Source organism: Pinus tabuliformis, chromosome 8, assembly GCF_031772625.1.
Source record: "Pinus tabuliformis cultivar Carrire ecotype Pingquan chromosome 8, CPIR1, whole genome shotgun sequence".
Taxonomy (NCBI): Eukaryota; Viridiplantae; Streptophyta; class Pinopsida; order Pinales; family Pinaceae; genus Pinus; species Pinus tabuliformis.
Window position 1 is genome coordinate 1,790,043,519 of NC_142294.1, and position 7,452 is coordinate 1,790,050,970.

General features: G+C 33.9%; 2 pseudogenes; both read right to left on the reverse strand.

The window, feature by feature from the left end:
- Positions 1 to 216: 216 nt before the first annotated feature.
- LOC149243384 (pectate lyase 1 pseudogene) lies at positions 217 to 4,073 on the reverse strand (annotated as a pseudogene).
- A 43-nt stretch (positions 4,074 to 4,116) lies between these two features.
- Positions 4,117 to 6,177, reverse strand: LOC149243385 (pectate lyase 1 pseudogene; annotated as a pseudogene).
- Positions 6,178 to 7,452: the final 1,275 nt, after the last annotated feature.

Here is a 7,452-nt window from a genome sequence, read left to right on the forward strand (position 1 = left end):
ATTTGGACTAATCTGTTTGTTTGGATCAAATTTACATGCCATTAACTAATCAGTTGGAAATAACCTACTGTTCTTTGCCCTTTGAAAACACAAATCAATCAAAACACAAAATCGTCCTAACCATTCCAACAACTAAGAGGGGGATGTTCCTCAACGCAGTCGTTGCTCTCTGGTTTTAACGTATTTTCAAGCTGGGATAGTCTTAGTGCGATGAACTTACCTTGGCATCCTCTGCATGACACCTGGTCCAAAGTGGTTGTAGGTAACAGTTACCTTCATGTTTTTATCACCTACATAGTCATCGTTGTGGCCTAAAAGCATTACCTGCATGCGTTCATACAATGAAAGAATAATCACTATCGCTATAGAATATGTAGTATTGTAGATTTCTAGAATATAGAATTTGATGACAAATAAAAAAAATTAGTTGCTTAACTATTCCAACACAATCCCTAAATCTACAATCTGCATAAACTATTATTAAATTTTAAAATATTGCTAAAATCGGCCATCAAGCTTTATGTAAACTTGCCTTGTCATGATAAGTGAAACGGCTGTTGGAAATAGTAATAGCTGTCGAAGCAAGTGAAACGTCAATGAGACCGTCTAAGCACCTGGAGAGGTTGTTGTGATCGATCCATATATCTTTAGAACCAGTGATAGATATAGCATCTAGATCCTGTTTTGTCATCTGGGTGACGGACTCCGTCACCTCAACGTTACCCGCGACGCTGGGTTTACAGTCATGGATGTTCAACCCATGAATAATAATGTTGTTCACGTTGTCAAGGCGGATGCAAGGCCCATTACTGATCTCAACATTGGCCCCTCTTCCATCAATAGTCGTGTGGCTTGCAACAGAGAGGGGCATCTGAAGCTTTATGTTCATATCTTTAGCAAAAACAATCCACAGTGGATTCTTGCGGGTCACTCCATATCTCAAACTACCAGGCAACGGATTTGTGGGATTGTCATCAGGGGTGGTGACGGTGTAGATCTGCCCTCCTTTCCCTTCATTGGTGGTGCTTCCGAAGCCATAGAATCCAAATATTTGGAACCAAATGTTATGGGAACAACTCACAAGAAGATAGAAAAGATAGATCAACGACTTGAAAATCAGCCTCTTCGAGGGGAAACCTCGTTTACATTACACAAATGAAAAAATTATGGACGCTACAAATGACAAGACGTCCTTTCTATATATAGGAGTCTAAGGGGTCATAATATAATCAGAGCCGACATAACAATAATAATATAAATGCACAACAATAACAAAAGTGGGCTTCTATGGGGCACAATAATAACAATATGTGGACTACATGGGTACAACAATATAATAATGGGGGTTGCACTAATAACAATAAGGGGTTACACTAGTAGTATAGGGACCTAATGCATTCAAACATCATGAGGAGAATCCATATTTATGAAATCTTATTCCTATATGAAATGAGTTTGTAAAAGAAAAGAAAAATGAAGAGAAATTGATTTAAATTATTTTGATTAATCTCATGGAAACTATATGCTCGATCATCTATCCAAGAATGATAGATGATGGTTATGAAGTTGAAAATCCTAGGGACAAGGCCATTCTGGTGATGTTGGAAACCTATGACATACATTGATCATCATGGAGTATGTTATGGAAAATGTGTTATGTTATTTAGAGAAAGAAAGGGAAATTCCTTCGTTATAAAACTATATAAGTCTCAAGGATCTTCCTTTATGAAGAATGCTTGTCAAGTAATGGATTGCCCAAGTTATCGGAGAGGCAAAATAGGAGGTGCTTGGACTTGGAAGGTGTGTGGCCTACTAGGGAAGGGGATAGTTGAGTGAATTGGTTTTTAACGATCCATTTACATACTCATTGGGATCATGAATTCATTGGGAATGTCCAAGAAAAGAATGAGTTTCATTTGTTTCGTGTGTAATCCTTGTAAAGCAACAAAAACTATTAAGTAATTTGGTGGAATGCTAAGAGGTCTAGAGGTAAGTAGACAGTTAAAGCTTTAAGGCACTATCGAAGAAGCAACTAAAGACATGGAAAATGTTACTGATATGAAAGTGGCATATCCGTTCTTCTAAATTGAATGGTTCTACATATAGTAGACCTCCAAGGACGATGTTCCTTAAAGGGGGTCGAGGGGTTTGTGACACCCTTTTCATTACCCAATTTTTTGTAATGTAATTAAGAACATATAATGCTATGGTGCTAGCATTGGTGCTATGATGTCAAACTTTGTTGTATGATGTAATGCTTATTTTGGTTAATAAAAATTCTGGAATTGAACTAGGGGAAAACATTACTAGGGAGGAAAAAGTGCAAGGAGGTGTGGGAGAAATCCTATCATTCCTTAGATATATATTATTTTTCCTTGATGTAATGGTTGGTATTCCAAGGAAGATTTTATAAAAATACTAGGAAGATGAAGGGTTATGGTGTGATTATAAAAAATAAGGAGAAACAATCAAGGAGTTTATGAGCAGTTGGTTTTTGGATTCTCATTAGCTTTTCTCTAATACTCTCCCACTTAGAAATTTGAATTGACAAGAGAATTTATGGTAGAACCATAAAGGTTCAGACATTGTGACTAATAAGATTTGTGATTGATAGACCATGTGACAGAGACTAAGTTTTCCCTAAGTGTGTGGCCTTCACAATTTTTTTTAAATATGGCCTAAAAAATGTGATAAATCCCTAATTTTAGTTGTTCACTTATGGAATTAAGATCTGGCACGAGGGTGACTAGCTATGAGAGACTAGGCTGTGAGAGCCTATGGTGGGATGGACTATGGCTCACCCTAGTTCATTTTTCTAGTATTTTTTTTGCTACAATAGATAAAATATTTATTTCTATCTTAATGATACTTTAGGAATATTTATTTCGAAAGATTTTAATTTTTTTTTGAAAATTTGAAATTATTTCAATTATATAAATAATCTACCACTTGGCTGGTTAGGTAATATAGAAGCTTGCACAATCACAGTTGAATTTTTTGCATGGAAAAACATATTATATATATATATATATATATATATATATATATATATCCCTAACATCATTAACCATTTTTAAAACAATTTAGGGTGAAATATTGGGTTTTAATTTTAGGTGTATTAATTATATTTAATGTTATGTTTAGGGTTAGAAAATATTTAACAATAATATTTTTAGCTATAATAATTATAATATAAGATTTAAGGTTTTGATATTAGATTTTACTTTTAAATATTGAATTTTGGTATTAGCTTTAATATTTTTAATATTAAATTTAGGTATGATAGAAATGTAATAATATTATTTTAGGTTTATAATAATATTAGGTCATTTTTGTATGGGTTAATAAGATTATTATTGATTATGATAAATAATATTTTGACAATTTATTAATGTTAATATTAACATTTATATAACATTAACTAAAGTTATAGCACAAATATTAATTATTAGTCATTTCTTTATAAAACAAAATTGATAAAAGTAATATTATTGTTAATAATATTATCAATAGTAATTCTAATATGGTTACATTAATAGTTTATTACATTGATTATCCATAAATATATTATTAATATAACAACAATATTTTATATGACAATTTTTCATCATCACTAACAAAATAAACTCTTACAATTTATTAAACTTTTATATTATTATTATGCCTAATTTTCTAATATTTATTTAGATTTAGCATAAAATTAATAATTTATAAATTTAACTTTAAAACATAAAACTATTAACGACCATCTTTTACCTATCCAATAGCAACCACAATGTTACCAAGAACATATATATAACTTGGAAGAATAATGAGATATCATAACAATTTCCCATATCATAACAAAAATAAAATAAAAATAAAATTGTTATTTCATAAATTAGAAAATAGTAAACAAGTAATATGTAAAATAAAGATTGGTAAACTAGCAATATGTAAAATAAAGATTGGTGAACTAACCATATATAAAATAAAATAAAGATTGGAAACAAAAATCAAGGTGTGTCCATACAATAATATTTATTACCCTCCAACACAAGCACCAAAATTGTTAGGCCAATTATATACACCATTGTTAACAAAAATCAAGGTGCGACCCAATAATATTTATAGCCCTCAAACACAAGGCCTGGAGGGAATACAGGCGAGAGCTCCTGCATCTCGAGTGATCTCTGGTACTAAGCTCGCACTACTAACTGTAAATCGTTGGCTTCCCGCGTACATTGGAAAAGTGTTTCCCTTACCAGATCGAACAAAATATGCTCCATTGACAAGCATATCACCCACTGACTCCCACAACCATCCACCGAGACAAGAAGAAGCAGCGTTACAAGCTTCACGCCGTGTCACCTGCTTCAGATTCTGGTCGTTTGGGGCCACGAATCGGTTTCCTTCACTTCTGATGGTGGGATGCATGCTTCCTCCAATTGCATATATTCCCCACCCTTCATAGTTGTTATTGGCGACGTGCACGTATCCATATCTACACCTGCACGATTATTGACTGATATGTTAACGAGAGAATTGCGTGCATTGAGTGAGCGATATCAAATAACTTCTCAAAATTAATGGGTTTGAAATTTTAATTGCTTTCCAAAAATTGTTTTCTTGGTAAGTTTTCGAAGACTTGAGGTTGGTTATCAATGGGATTGCTTGAGTAAAGTTAGACTGAGACAGTTGGCTTAAAAATGTTCTTTTAATATGTTCACTATTTAGCATTTATACAGAGAACTTCACACCCACTACTCGGAAATTTCTGGACACTCCATGAATATTATCATAGACTTTTATGGACAAATCTAAAACAAGACTTAAGTGACTTGTTTGTAAATATCGTCACATTATTTGTGATTGTACAAATCTAATTAAATAGTAAACCTAAATATTCATTCTAAATAGATTTCTGATGGGTCTCCGCCAAATTTTAAACTCATCCACTGAAATATACTAAACATGTATCTGCAAAAAGCGATTTTATTTTCTAATACTAAAATCCAAGTTTTTTCCTGGAGGAAAAAAAAATGCATGCATCTTTTAAAACATGGTGAATCTTTTAACTATTTGGACTAATCTGTTTGTTTGGATCAAATTTACATGCCATTAACTAACAGTTTGCAATAACCTACTGTTCTTTGCCCTTTGAAAACACAAATCAATCAAAACACAAAACCGTCCTAACCATTCCAACAACTAAGAAGGGGATGTTCCCCAACGCAGTCGCTGCTCTCTGGTTTTAATGTATTTTCAAGCTGGGATAGTCTTAGTGCGATGAACCTACCTTGGCATCCTCTGCATGACACCTGGTCCAAAGTGGTTGTAGGTAACGGTTACCTTCATGTTTTTATCACCTGCATAGTCATCGCTGTGGCCTAAAAGCATTACCTGCATGCGTTCATACAATGAAAGAATAATCACTATCGCTATAGATTATGTAGTATTCTAGATTTCTAGAATATAGAATTTGGCTTTAAGTAAACTTGCCTTGTCATGATAAGTGAAACGGTTGTTGGAAATAGTAATAGCTGTGGAAGCAAGCGAAACGTCAATGAGACCGTCTAAGCACCTGGAGAGGGTGTTGTGATCGATCCATATATCGTTAGAACCAGTGATAGATATAGCATCTGGATCCTGTTTCGTCATCCAGGTGACGGATTCCGTCACCTCAACGTTACCCGCGACGCTGGGTTTACAGTCATGGATGTTCAACCCATGAATAATAACGTTGTTCACGTTGTCAAGGCGGATGCAAGGCCCATTACTGATCTCAACATTGGCCCCTCTTCCATCAATAGTCTTGTGGCTTGCAACAGAGAGGGGCATCTGAAGCTTTATGTTCATATCTTTAGCAAAAACAATCCACAGTGGATTCTTGCGGGTCACTCCGTATCTCAAACTACCGGGCAACGGATTTGTGGGATTGTCATCAGGGGTGGTGACGGTGTACATCTGCCCTCCTTTTCCTCCATTGGCGGCGCTTCCGAAGCCCACAGCACAATCTGCCAACTTCATACGATTCTGCGCCCAATTTGCATCTCTTCTCCAGCAGTTGTCAATGGCGTTGGAGCTGCTGCTTGCAGAAAAAGACAGGGAGGCTTGCAACAACACCGAAATCAGACCTAATAACATCCATGCTGCTCCAGCGATGGCCATATGAGGAGTTAAATTCCTCGGATGCATGGATGTGCCTAGTATTGGCAATACGTCGAAAAATTTGATGATAGATGGAACTTTATGCAAACTTGATGACAAATGGAACTTTATGCAATCAGATTGCATGTGAGTTTATGCAAAACTTGCTTTGGTTGCCATTGTATCCCAAACTTAACTTATATAGTTGCCATCCCATGTCATAACCTGGCCACCCGATCTCAGTATCTGTTATTCGTCTCGTCATGGTAATTAATGCCTTAACTAAATGTTAATTATTTTACATTTTATACTACAACTTTTACCTCCTATAGTGGCTATCTCGTCACGGTAATTAATACCCTAACTGAATGTTAATCATTTTACACTTTATAGGCTAATTTTTATTACTTATACCTCGTTATGGTAATTAATGTCCTAACTAATCATTTTACACTTCATAGAACAATTTTTACTTTCTATATATCGTCATGGTAATTAATGCCTTAACTGAATGTTAATCATTTTACACTTCATATGACAACTTTTACCTCATATAGTGGCCATCTGGTAGTGGTAATTAATTCCCTGACTAAATGTTAATCATTTTACTCTTCATATGATAACTTTTACCTCCCAATTTTAACTTTCTATATCTCGTCATGGTAATTAATGATCCTAACTAAATGTTAATCATTTTACACTTCATATGACAACTTTTACCTCCTATAATGGCCATTCGTAGTGGTAATTAATTCCCTAAATAAATGTTAATCATTTTACACTTCATATGACAACTTTAGCCTCCCATAGTGGTCATCTCGTGTCCTAACATGGTCCATCATCTTTGTATTTTATATATGGTAGTCACGGTAATTAATGCTCTAAATAAATGTTAATTATTTTTCATTTCATATAATAATTTTTTCAAGTGGGACTTTTTGGAGTAAGTCTCAGATTTCTAGCTAGGATTTTGTGAAATATTTTGTGGTGAAATTTTGGTTTGTATTAGTTTTTTGATTACATATATAAATTCAACAATCTAAAAATCCTTGATTTGTGTTGTTTAAACTTGTTTTTTTACTACATGTATAGATCCAACAATTTAAAAAATATTTGGGGCACTTGGATTTTACAGAGTTCACTAGTCAAACTTGTACTTTCAATGAATCTCTCCTAGATTAAAATAAACAGGAAAATTGTTCAAAAAATGGCACAATAAAACAAGTAGAGGAATTAAAAACTCCTCGTAATTAAATATAAAAATATTGTGTGTTAGCATGTAAGCTAGGGGTTGTTCAATTAGCATATGAGTATTAATAGATG